The sequence below is a fragment of the Ornithodoros turicata genome, chromosome 1 (genome assembly GCF_037126465.1).
Source record: "Ornithodoros turicata isolate Travis chromosome 1, ASM3712646v1, whole genome shotgun sequence".
NCBI classification, from domain to species: domain Eukaryota; kingdom Metazoa; phylum Arthropoda; class Arachnida; order Ixodida; family Argasidae; genus Ornithodoros; species Ornithodoros turicata.
In genome coordinates, this window is record NC_088201.1 from 152,235,106 (window position 1) to 152,248,299 (window position 13,194).

The 13,194-nt window shown below is 44.0% G+C and overlaps 1 long non-coding RNA gene across 1 annotated transcript; it reads right to left on the reverse strand.

Moving 5' to 3' along the window:
- Positions 1-514: 514 nt before the first annotated feature.
- Positions 515-6,774, reverse strand: LOC135371155 (uncharacterized). Its single transcript, XR_010415523.1, has 4 exons — positions 6,667-6,774; positions 5,762-5,836; positions 1,222-1,399; positions 515-749 (listed from the first exon to the last, which is right to left on the reverse strand). It is a non-coding gene; the product is annotated as an uncharacterized LOC135371155 (long non-coding RNA).
- Between the last annotated feature and the right edge of the window lie 6,420 nt (positions 6,775-13,194).

A 13,194-nucleotide genomic window follows, 5' to 3' on the forward strand; every position in this document is an offset into this window, starting at 1 on the left:
GCTTATCGTCTACCGGAATGCACGCGTGGCCCGAACGGAATGCCAGGTATGAAGAGACCTGAATTACAAAGAATAATCGTTTGATTAATGCCATGTTCGTTGCCGTGTCGCCGTGCCCACTGTTTTTAATTCAAGTCATGTATTTTTTTTCTTCTTTTCTTCATGTACACTCTCTTTTGTATTTTTGAGTGTGTGTGTGACCACGTAGATCGTGTCTTGTTGTTAGTGCATATTGTATTACTGTATTTGTATGTATATTGTGTCTATTTGTAGTGAATTGTATTGTATCTCTGTGCGCCGACATTAGGGTCGTCACGACCGTTCTTGGGCACCAACAAAACATTATTATTATTATTATTATTATCTTGTGCTTCGTTTTGTGTGTTCCTCAAACCAAAGGACATGTTGCCTCTTTCTACGGTACACCACCTCGGTTGCACAATATTAGTTACTCACAAAAGTCAAGTTGCTTACATTCGTGCATGAGTGTGTCATTGAAATTCAAATCACACGCTTGGTTTTCAAGTTGTTTATTCTTCCTGCCTCGAAGATATCCCCCTTGTATATATGTCTGGCTTTACCACGCAGGATATGCGCTGATCAGCACTTAGCACGGGGTGAGATCGCAAGTCTGGTCTGGGAAGATACGCTTGAGATCTTCGTTCGCCGTGCGTTCCACCTCTGCGACAAGGACAGGGCACCTTGCTCCTAGGTGTCTTCTAATGCAGCTGGAGCCCACCTGAGTAGCGCTACGTGAAACATAGTACTGGTGAATTATATTTCATAAGCGGAAAGCGCGCTTTCCCAGCTGTCAACATATGGTCATCACTAGTGGCTGACCCTGACTTCACTCAAGAAACCTCAAATCAATGAAGGGATTTTGTAGCAGCCTTTCACTGAATTGGCCTCGCGTAGTTAGCCTCATTTGCATCATCTTATTCAATATGCACCGCCGAATCTCGTTTTCAGCGCTCTAACCACACGAACGTCGAGCTGGTTTTACAAGGAAACAGGCAAAAAGTAGCACGGGTATCAGTGTAGCAATAAATACTGTAGAGATCATCCGACATATTCAAGTAGCTTAGTCTTCCAACTACATTGCTTCGTTGCACCACAACAGGATTGAACTCAGATGCATTGATAAGATATTTTGTTTTCGTGCGGAATTGCACAGCATTTCGCACTGAAGTTCAGGTTTGGATCTGTCTCATGTACACATACCAGCAAAAAGCACGATGATGGGTAGCGTTGTTTGAATCGAGTGGGGCGGGTGCGTCCTCTGGGAGCCACAGAGGTTTCAATAAAGAATTCGCAGTCATTTCCTGTTTACAAGCTTCTAGAGCAGGCACAACGATCTCATCCGAGCAATCCAAGGATGCAGGAACGGCGCCTAATGTACCTGGTAGTGAGTAAGGACATAAAAACAGAAGAATGAACAGAGGCGAGAGTGACTAAATGTTTCGTAGCCGGACAGATTACAGTTATACCGAGTCCAGCGAAAGAGGGAAATATGCGAGATCGCGAAAAATGACCCTGTACATGCTCCTGCTTTCCCATAGAATGGCATACTGAAGGTGTACTCTGCAATCACGATAAGTCATCACGAGTCGTGTCATATAATGTTTCATCCCGTGCGAAAAATTTTAATTCTACGTGATATGTTCGCAATAACTTAATAATACTTGGGTGTTTATGTCGCGAGACAACTGAGATAATGAGCGACGCCACAGCAGTCGGCCTGTGGATTGCTTTTGCCCACCTGAGGCTTCTTTAACGTGCGATGAAAGCTTATCACACTGCACCCCGTATTTAACGTCCCTCGCGGAAGACGGCGTGTCTAAGCAACTTATACCCTGCCACTAAGTTGCTGGCGTTCTTGGCCGGGTTCGAACCCGCGATCTCGGGATCAGAAGGCGAACACGCTATTGAATGAGTCACCGAGGGCTCGCAATAATTTGGTGCCCTGCCCAATCAAGTTGCAAAATATTTAAGGATGTAAAGCCAAAATCTGTGCGGGGTAGTTTCATTTTAAATCGAACAACGTGTGAAAGTCGTACTTTTTAATTCGACCAGAAAAAATATATGCTAGACGACAGTTCAAACGACGCAAATCGCGCCACGTGCGACGCTCGTGCGTGGAGTAGTTCCCGCGTAGGAGAGGGGGAAAGTCGGAGGCTGCTTGGGCGCGCTTTCTTCTGGACCGATTTTGACGGGATCTAGCACCGCTGACTTTATGTCTAGGGACCGGAGGATTTTTGTGATTATAGGCTGCACCATAAACACTGTCGACAGCCACCCACAGAACTCTGAGCGCCACAGATTTTTTTGTTAAAAAATGCCAAACTTGGCGTAAACGTTCAAAAAGGCCAAACTTTGTTACCAATTTGCTTCATGACGGAACCTCTGAGAACATTGAGCTTAGTCCCATTCGATAGGACGTTGAAAGAGCTTTCGTGCTGTATAGAATTCATTTTTCTGAGCCCAGCTGTTTTTGTGTTATTAGCTTCAGAATCACACATGGTAGGCGAAAGTTTCCAATGTTGCATCTCAATTTTCTCAAAAATGCCATCTTCGATTTCCTTGATTATTTTTCAAAAGGTGGCGTCATGTCTCTACTTTAGACGCCAAGTGAGACAATCTTTTATTTTTGCCTGAGAGACGCGCAGCGATTTTTTTTTTGTCAGGCAGGGTGCACGAGGCTGCGGCCTTGCGCGCTCCACCCACGAGCACGCGACCTTCAACCTCTTCTTTGCTACATGTGTCCCGTTGACGGAGAAATCAATGACCACACTGCGTGAGCTTGTTGTAGTGTCCCCGGAGCATCACTTTACGTTTACCCAATGGTCTCTCAGTTCCGTCAGGCTCATTCAAACCGTGGGATAGTACATGAGTTGCCTGTGCGCCCTTGACGAGAAGCCCCAGTTCGACGAGCATGCCGACAAAGCACTGAGAAGAAACGAAGCGCTTCGTAGAGATCTTTATCCACTGGTAACATCTTAGCTTTTGTTTCAGGTTGCCGCCAGTCCCTCAGGCAGTGTGAAAGGCACATCCTTTTCATTGGTAAAAGAACGAAAACCGAAAGTTTCGAAAAACGTAAAATGTGCCCATTGCGAGACCCCTGCAGGTGGTATTTGCCACCATTGGATTAGCATCATCCGGTAGCTTTAGACATGACCTTTCACATGATATAGAGTGACTGGGTTCAAGAGCATTCTTTGTCCGCCTGGTATCGCAAAACCACGAGTGGTACGCGAAAATTTTGCATGTTCGATCTTAATTAGTTCTAAAAAGCCGGAATATTTTTCACGATTTATTCCACAGGGGCAGAATTATGCCGGTACTTTGCGCTGCTGGTAAAGTACCTGATCTCTTTTTGATTGAGACGTAGGGCTACCTTTCCGCGGAGCGATTTTTCCACACAAAGGCGCTTTTCGTATGTTTACGAGCGCGTTTTGCTTCGTAGTCTTTGCTTTGTAATTTAATGCCCAGATGTTGCATTATGTACTTATTTTGCACTTATGGTACGTATGTTTATTTTTTTCTTTGGAGACGCAGGGCAATACTTTCGTGGGCGACTTGAATTTGCTATTACGCACTTTCATGGGAGTCGCACGCACGACGTGTGCGTATACGCACGTGCGCATATCCCCTATTCTCCCGCACATGTGCTTGAGGCAATGCACATACGCATGCTATGAGGCTGTCGTGCAAGTTAATATTAAGAAGGCAGAACTACGGCCACAGGGGACAGAAAGTTGCAACACCTGAGAATACAAATTTGTGGTCGCGTGGTTGCAGTCGCCTCTTAACTTGGGCGCAATAAGTGATAGTTCCGAAGGTGTCCATGCTAGCTTTAATTAGTTTTATGCTCCGTAGCGTTATTTCGGAACCACGACGAGTGGTACAAAACCCGTAAGACCGCTGTGATGACAGTTGCTGCACGTTCGCCCTCACCGAGATGTGTCAGTGTCACCGTGGGAATCAAAATTTCCGACACAACAACGCACAACTAAAATCCCTCGTTTCCGGTAGCAGTAGGTACCTTAAACCCTCGGTGTGGTCTTCAGTAGTCCTTCTGGCATCCATGCGCTTGGACCCATTTGCTTTATATCATGTGAAAGGACATGTGTAAAGCTATCGGATGATGCTAATTCAATGGTGGCAGCCACCACCTGCAGGGATCTCGCAATGTGCACATTTTACGTTGTTCGAAACTTCCGTTTTTCGTTCTTTTACCAATGAAAAGGATGTGACTTTCACACTTCCTGGGGGACTGGTGGCAACCTGAAACAAAAGCTAAGATGTTACCAGTGGATAAATATCTCTACGAAGCGCTTCGTTTCTTCTCAGTGCTTTGTCGGCATGTTCGTCGAACTCTGGCTTCTCGTCAAGGAAGCACAGGCAACTCATGTACTCTCCCACGGTTTGAATGAGCCTGACGGAACAGGGAGGCTATTGGGTAAACGTAAAGTGATGCTCCGGGGACACTACAACAAGCTCACGCAGTGTGGTCATTGATTTCTCCGTCAGCGGGACACCTGTAGCAAAGAAGAGGTTGAAAGTCGCGTGCTCGTGGGTGGGGCGCCCAAGGCCGCAGCCTCGTGCACCCTGCCTGACAAAAAAAAAAAATCGCTGTGCGTCTCTCAGGCAAAAATAAAATATTGTCTCACTTGTCGTCTAAAGTACAGACATGACGCCGCCTTTTCAAAAATAATCAAGAAAATCGAAGATGGCATTTTTGAGAAAATTCAGATTCAACATTGGCAACTTTCGCCTACTATGTGTGATTCTCAAGCTAATAACACAAAAATAACTGGACTGAGAAAAATGAGCTCTATACAGCACGAAAGCCCTTTCAATGTCCTATCGAATGGCTCTAAGCACGATGTTCTGAGAGGTTCCGTCATGAAGCAAATTGGTAACAAAGTTTGGCCTTTTTGAACGTTTACGCCAAGTTTCGCCTTTTTTAACAGAAAATTTATGGCTCTCAGAGTTCTGTGGGTGAGTGTCGACAGTGTCTATGGTGCAGCCTATAATCACAAAAAAACTCCAGTTCCTAGACATAAAATTAGCGGTGCTAGATCCCGTCAAAGTCGGTCCAGAAGAAAGCGTGCTCAAGCAGCCTCAGGCTTTCCCCATCTTCTACGCGGAAACTACTACACGTACGAGCATCGCATGTGGCGCGATTTGCGTCGTTTGAGGTGTCCTCTAACATATATTTTTTCTGGGCGAATTAAAAAATACGACTTTCACACGTTGTTCGATTTAAAATGAAACTACCCAGCAGCAACTTGACCAATAGCAACTCTCTGGCGCTAACTACTTAACTATTATGTAAACGCGCATTTGCACAGGTACGACAGAGTAGTTCGTTTTTCTTTCTTTTTACGTTGCTTGTTTTTATGCTGGAGATGCCGCTATATTGCCTTTCTGAATTGCGAAACTGCAGATCACTACTGCAGAGAAATCAGAGTAATCACGAGACGTATTGGATCTGATATTATGGTATTGATCAGGTCCTTCAAACGTTATCGGTACACTAGCGAAGTGAAATGAGTCAACCATGGCGCTATTGGGGATCGTGCTACCTCGACCGATTTAATTAGCAGAAATTCTCAAATTCTCAAGTCTCATTACTATTTTCTTTCCATAGCCATAACTGCAGTTGGGTGGAACCTCAAGTGGAATTATACACAACTGTGTCGAAATTGTCGGCTGAGTAACGGTGAAGCAAAGGAGGAGGTACAGTGTGCAACCTTACCCAATAAAACGGCAGCCACAAATGCAGTAGCGAACACCTTCATTTTGCTGACTTATTCGAGGGCAGGCAAAACTCCTATAGAAGATAAATTTGGACAACGGTAAATATTACTGTCTCTCGCAGACATGGATTTTCATGACGTCCACTTGTTACTTGATAAACGTACCTTGCTGGAGTACTCATCCACTTCATATCTAATATACTGCAGGTAAATCGCGCTCTACAACATCGAAAAATATTTCGTCTTTAAATATATTCGGTACTGCATTATTCGGGTATTTACTTATTATACATAAAATATCGCGAGGGTACAGAAGAGCCTGGGCTTTTTCACCGCCTAGGTCATAAGCAGACCCGTGTTTCGGAGCAGGCCTTGCCTGACGAAAGCTATTGGGAAATGACACTGTATGGTACTGCAGCTGCATTCGTCGATTTTGCGATTTGTTTTCGACAAAATAAATACCGCGTTTTAGCTGTTCTCTTCAACGCGCCAATAGCCATGTTGGTATTTGTCTGTTATGCAATGTACAGCGAGATCTGTACAAAATAGGACGGACGAGGACTTCATAAACCCTCAATTCCTTCAAAAAATACTTGGTTTTCTTTGCCAGCTGCCCGTACAGTTCTTTATTAAGGCCTTCCCCGCCACGCCACGTACCGCTCTGACTGGTTCCATCCGGTGTCAACTTATGAAAACTCTTTGGCAAAGCCTTCGCACCGAAAATTCGAAAACGATTCCTATAGGCAGGATTTCTGTTCTATATGCAGACAAGTCTAACTCGCTGTGCTTGCGCGCTCAAAGTTATGCAAACGTCCCTGCATCCTATAAATGGCATTTATATCAAGACGCTACCACAGTTGAATTAAACGACAGATATCTCGGAGATTAAAGTAAGCGATCTTACCAATCGAGGAATATTGCACTCAGCAGTGATGACGGATGTCGTTGTGGTAACGCACGAGGCTTTATGTGTGATCCTAATATAGGGAGCGTGTGTGTGAGTTGCCAGGTTTTGCTGCCTCTGATAAGAAATGGAAAGCGCATGTGGAGGCGATTGACGTCAGTGCCTCATTTCCCTCTCACGAAGACTTCCGTTGGACGTGGCGAACACTAAGCACAACGGTTGCGTCCTTAACCATCACATCCACTGAAACTCACCAGTTCTATAAAGCGTCATGCGACACAAATCACACGCGCCTTCAACATGCGAAATATATCATGTGGACTTTGAGACGATCACTTCAGAAGAAAACAACACGAACTAGAGGAATATTTGGGTAATGCTTAATTCATTTGGCAATATATTACACTAAGCGCTGGAGTGTACGTACAGATTGTGCAGAACACGTTGTACCAACGTGCTTTAAAGCTCCCGCAATTTTAGCTGCGCGGCGTCTTAGCCCACATATATTCCAGCACCCTCGCTGCTACATTTTGATTTGAGCTTTTTACAGCAGCAGCTATTGACGGGAAGGCATCGAGAATCGCTTTCTCTGTATCACAAAACCCTCCTCTTCTTATCTCCTCCTCTTCTGTGTCTGCTTCTCCTTATTCTTCTCTCGTGTAAGGGCCCGTTTCGGTTATGCAAAGCAAGTTAACATAATTTAAAGCTAGTATAAGCAGTCTTGACATACTCGGATATGGGTGCATTGTCCCGAAAAGTGTCCCGATTTTTCGGCGTTTCCTGACCCGCTTGTGTCCCGATTTTAGTACCATTTTCGTCCCGCTAATCCCAGCTCTACACATCACCAATCGCTTCACAGATCACAAGGCAGTGCTCCTCACGCTAAAGTAGTTGTGAATCTATCACGAATAAAAGTGTCAACATCCACACACAACAGAAACGGCTGATATTTGCGTTAGGCAATCGTAACCGTCCTGTATTTTTACCTTTTTTGTGAAACTCTTACATGATCGATCAGATTCGCATCAGAATGAAAATTTCTGTAACGTGGTGAAGTACTCGGGAGAAGGTCGCTTTTATGACGTCCCCTTTCCTGTACCTGACCTTGATGGCTTCATGTAGAGTTCGTTCGAGCTAGAAAATTTATTCGTCCCGTGAGCGTCCGTTTTCATGCCTCAACATTTCTGGGGACAGATTTTACCAATGGCTCTGACAACCTCCCTATTGAAAAATCCTACAGGAATTATCACAAGAAACATGTCACAGAATCGTAAGAGAAATTATATAGGATTATCGCCCAGATTCTCACAGGCTTTCTCATAGAATTTTTCATAAGGCTTCTCTTAAGGGTTCTCCAAGACATTCTTATAGCTTGTTTCTCATAAGATTTCTTATACCTTGTTTCTCACAGGACGCAGTCCAAATGTTTTCATAAGATTTGCAGGAGACAGTAAGGAAATGACGTTCTACAGCAACGGGCAACCCGTGTCATCTGTTCACTCTTTATTTGAATCATACAAAACATTCACATGTGCAGACAAAAGAACTCAGCCTTGTAGCCTTCGGTATATCTGACGACTTCTCATTAAGACGTAGTTTATATGTACCTGAAAGAAATAAACAAATCAAGAACGTCATAATGCCAATTGTGACACTGTGATGCAACATGTGCTCTTGGAATAGTTTTGGAAAAGCTATTCAGGCAAAGCATGTATGTGCAGAAACTGGATGAAGGAGCACAAACTTTCGAATACAGGCACGGTGCAACAAAAAGCATAATCTAGACAAGAACGCTGATACTGCGATGCATAAGCTCAGTTCAGCCGGAGTACTAATTTATGCTTCAAGATAAGTGTGGCTATTGTGCTGGATAAAGTGTTTTAGCGATGATAAGGCATATCGCTGAAGAGATAACGCGATTCATTTTGCATTCCAACGAAAAGAACGGAGCTCTGCTTTAGTTTTTAAGCTCTCATTACGGACCTAATACATTCTACGTTCTACACCTTCTGTGCCAAATACAAGACCGTAACCTAACCTTCAAAAAGAAGAATCGATATCGGATTCCATATCGATACCATATTTCGGAAACGCGTGTAACATTACTTGCCACGCAGGACCACGCGTTTTACCTTGAGCCATTCCACTGTCACATTGTCGCTTCATTGTGCTGGTGTCTTGATATTCCCGGGTTTCGATATCACTAAAGAATGGCAATCGGCAACGTTAAGAAGGTTACTAACGAGGAAGGCTCAAAGTGCACGATACTGCGAATGCCTTTTAATCCGTCTGAACCCAGTAAAAAAATAAAGAATGAATCTTTTCGAAGGCGTTCCGCGTGATTAGACATGCACTGTCCACGTTCTCCTCTTCGCTTCGTTGTTTCGTGACGAAAATCAAAATTCAGAATTCGCCATCCATAACAGCTGCCCTTACATCATTATGCCTAACTATGGTTTGCCGGGTTCGGCTATCACATTTCCGTACGTGACCCCCTAAGAGGAAACGTTAATGAGTTTTATGTTAGGCTTTCACAAACAGGATGTACAATGTACGTTCAGATATCACTTGTCGAGTTTCGACTATCACAGCTACATGCAGGGCTTCAGGAAACAGGATGTAGACTAAATCTCTCGTGCAGTTGCTGAGTCCTAAGTTCTTCTAAGGAACAGGATGCACGACATAGGTATTTTCCATGTTGTACAACGCACGGTGCCGCAATATTTCTTTGCATGCACAATACATGCGCACCTTGTCTACATGTGGTATGCATACATGCATGTTTGCGAACATTGCACTTTTTACGTGCTTGTCGTTGTTTGCTCTTTGCAAGGGTCATGACGGTAAGCTAGTCGCCCTTGAAGACAGATGCCGGCGTTCAAACCTGATTGTTCACGCCATATCAAAAAGTAGTAAAGAGTCAACTGACTTGAAAAATAAGGTTATTAAAGAGCTGTTCGAAGAGAGGCCAGGAGTAACACGCAAGTCTCTTAGTAGGACCAACCGCTTGGGAGGGTAAAAGGCGACCGGCAGGTTATTCTTGAGTTCCAGGAACGCGAACAAACTGAAGGAAGCCAAGTTCTACATTAGAGATGATTTTTCGCGAGAAACACTTCGTAAAAGGAAGTGTTTATGGTAATGTGCCGTCGAGGAAAAGAAAAATGGATGCGAAGTAAAAGCTGATTCATGACAAACTGTATGTTGGTGATGCCTCATACGTTTGAGATGACCATAAAAATGCGTGTACTGCAGTGAAATCACCTTCCTCAAATTCTAAGTGACAACGTGAGAATAAGAAAGCCCTTCGGTTTGTATGTCTCGATGCTGAGAGCATTGTGAACAAATGTGAGAGACTTGACCATGTTTTGCTATGCTGTTATCCCCATGTTGTTATAATCACTGAGACGTGGTTTAACTCGGCACACACAGATTCCATCGTATTTCCACCATCCTGCAAGGTTTATAGCAGAGATGGTGTATCTAGAGGGCGTGGTGTTGTCATCTTGGTAAAACACGGAATTGAGTCATTTACACCACAGGCACGTCAGTTGAGGCAGGGAGGTCCCATCGACCTCTTGGATTTTTGTTATTTTTTTATATTTAGAAGCCCATCGTACATGATGACCAACAGCGGTAAAATGAATAATTTCTACGGAATAGTTTTCGCGCAAAAAAATCGAGAAAATCCGGCCCTGAATTCGAGTGTCAGTTTTGCCGTGTTTGCACGCGTATATCTCCCGAGTCTTAACAGATACTCCAGTGAAATTTTTTTATGCTTTAGTATGCCTCCAGGCCAGCAGTCCGAGCGCAAATTTTGGCGTGCTGGAGCAACGTTGTGTGATATAAAAAATACCGTACATGCCTTCTCGTGCGGTTTTGTCCCAACTTCGATGCGTGATTTCTCTGACTGTAGATATTCCTCACTACCCTATTTGGTATCACTTCACTCAGCTTTTAATGCTCTTTCATCTGGTATATATATCGAGCATATACAACCTACAGGTATCTGCTGGGTAATTCAATTTTTAATCGACCAAGGTCCGCCGATGACATTTTTTGATTTCAGTGAAAAGAATATATGTTGGAAACGACCTCAAGTCAAGACGAAAGCAGGTTCCCGGAGCTTCCTACGATCAACCAGTCCACAGATGGAGAGGGGGTAAGGTGGCGCCGTCTTCGCGACGTGATTTTTTCTCGCGATTTTGCAGCCTTACTGATGCCATTGCATTCGCGTCATAGCCCTCATAGGTAGCACACATAAAGTATGGGCACTCTACTATACCTGCACGGAGTGAAAATGGTGTCACTTTAAAGGGACGCTGAAGAAAAAATGCCAAAGTCAGCAGATATGACAAAAATATTACATTTTTTAGCGCTCATAGCTCGTCGACGACAAGTTAGATATCCGTCAATGAAGTACGCTTTTAATGCGCAATCTATCCTCTATCGTTCAATATAATGAAAGCGAAAGTTTCTTTGCCGAAAAGGATGTCAGTAAAGTTAGGTGAGAGCAGAAAATTGGCGATGTTTGGTATGGCATACCTCAGCCACTGCAATACTTATTCCAATAAATTTGCGGTTACTGAAAGGCAAACGTCTCCTCTAAATCCAGTTGCAAAAATATGTTGCACTAGTTTAGTCGGGTGAACGCAGCGAATTTTTCTCTGTGCCCAGGTTTCGCCGTTGCGGCCTTGCACTCCGACTCCACTTTCCAGTGGCACGCCGTCGCGCGTTTCAAATTGCACTTACCTTCGGTCTTCCTGATGTCGCATTGATTCCCGCTGCTGGCACTTGTTTGTGGATATGTTCACGGCGGCATTCTTAATTACGAGCAACCCTTTTATACGCCGTTGCGAGACCAACATCAATGGCGTCTGTGTATTATGCCGCAGCGACTGAGAGTAGATTACTGACTGGAGTAGCTGAGTATAGCAGCAACTTTTGTTAATACCGCACAAGGTGTTAATTTTTTAACTTAAATTTTGTACTGGGAAGCACTACCAGTGGCTGATTGCTGGAAGTGCCGTCTTTATTTCATCCGCACAAAGAAGTAATAAAAACATAGGTACCATGCCTTTCTGCGATAGAAATTATCGTGACATCTATTTGTGACATATATTAATAAAAAGAATGAGGGGCGCATTCTACCGACAAGGGTTCGCCTGGTCTGGCGTGGTGCGACCTTCCTCTTATTGACCAAATCCTGTGTAATTGACCAAATAATGTCGGGGCTCAGGGGATGCATATGCTACCTATGTAATGTATGTTAATGCTTAACGTAAGTTAATGTAATATAAGTTAAGCTAATGCCTGTTTTTTGTTACTTCTTCTTGCGGCTGTAATAAAGACGGCACCTCCAGCAATGGGCCACTTGCCTGCACTTCCCAGTACATATTTTTTTAGCGCACACCCTGTGCAGTATTGACAAAACTGTTTCAAAAGTTGTTACTATACTCAGCTACATATTGTCAGTCAGTACTCCACTCTCAGTCGCTGCAGCATAATAGGCAGACGCCATCTGTTGGTCTCGCAGCGGCATATAAAAGGGTTGCACGTAAATAAGAATGCCGACGTGGACATATCTACAAATAAATGCCAGCGGCGGGAATCAGTGCAACATCAGGGAGACCGAAGGCCCTGTGAAATGGGTAACGCGCGATGGTGTGCCACTCGAAAGTTGAGTCGGAGTGCAAGGCCGCAACGGCGAGACGTGGGCACAGAAAAAAAAATTCGTTGCGTTCACCCTACTAAAATAGTGCAACATATTTTTGCAGCTAGATTTAGAGGATATGTTGGGCTTTCAGTAACCGCAAAATTATTAAAATAAGTATTGCAGCGGCTGGGGTATGCCATACCAAACATGGGCAATTTTCTGCTCTCACCTTACTTTACTGACATCTCTCGAGGCAACTAAACGGGTTAGAATGGTTTTCGATATACTGAACGACAGAGGAAAGATTGCAAATTAAAAGCGTACTTCATTTGCGAATATCTGACCTGCTGTCGAGGAGCTATGAGCGCTAACAAATTTTTGTCATATCTGCTGATTTTGGCATTTTTTCTTCAGCGACCTTTCAAAGTGACACCGTTTTCACTCCTTACAGGTATACTAGAATACCCATACCTTACGTGTGCTACCGGTAAGGGCTATGACGCGAATGAAATAGCATCAGTAAGACTGCAAAGTGTCGAGAAAAAATCACGACGCGAAGACTGCGCTACCTCACCCCCTCTCCAACTGTTGACTGGTTGATCGTAGGAAGCTCCGGGAATCTGCTTTCGTCTTCACCTGAGGTCGTTTCCAACATATATGTTTTTCACTGAAATCAAAAAAATGTCATCGGCGGATCTTGGTCGATTTAAAATGGAATTACCCTGCCCTGAAACAGGCAAACGTTAAGGTATATTTCGAAAAAACAAGGATTTTGAGCGTCCATTTCTCGAAAAGGCCCCTTTTTCTTTCATTTATATTTTGCCAGGACACGGCCCGATCATCTTACGTAAAAAAATTCTGCTTCAAAAGATTAC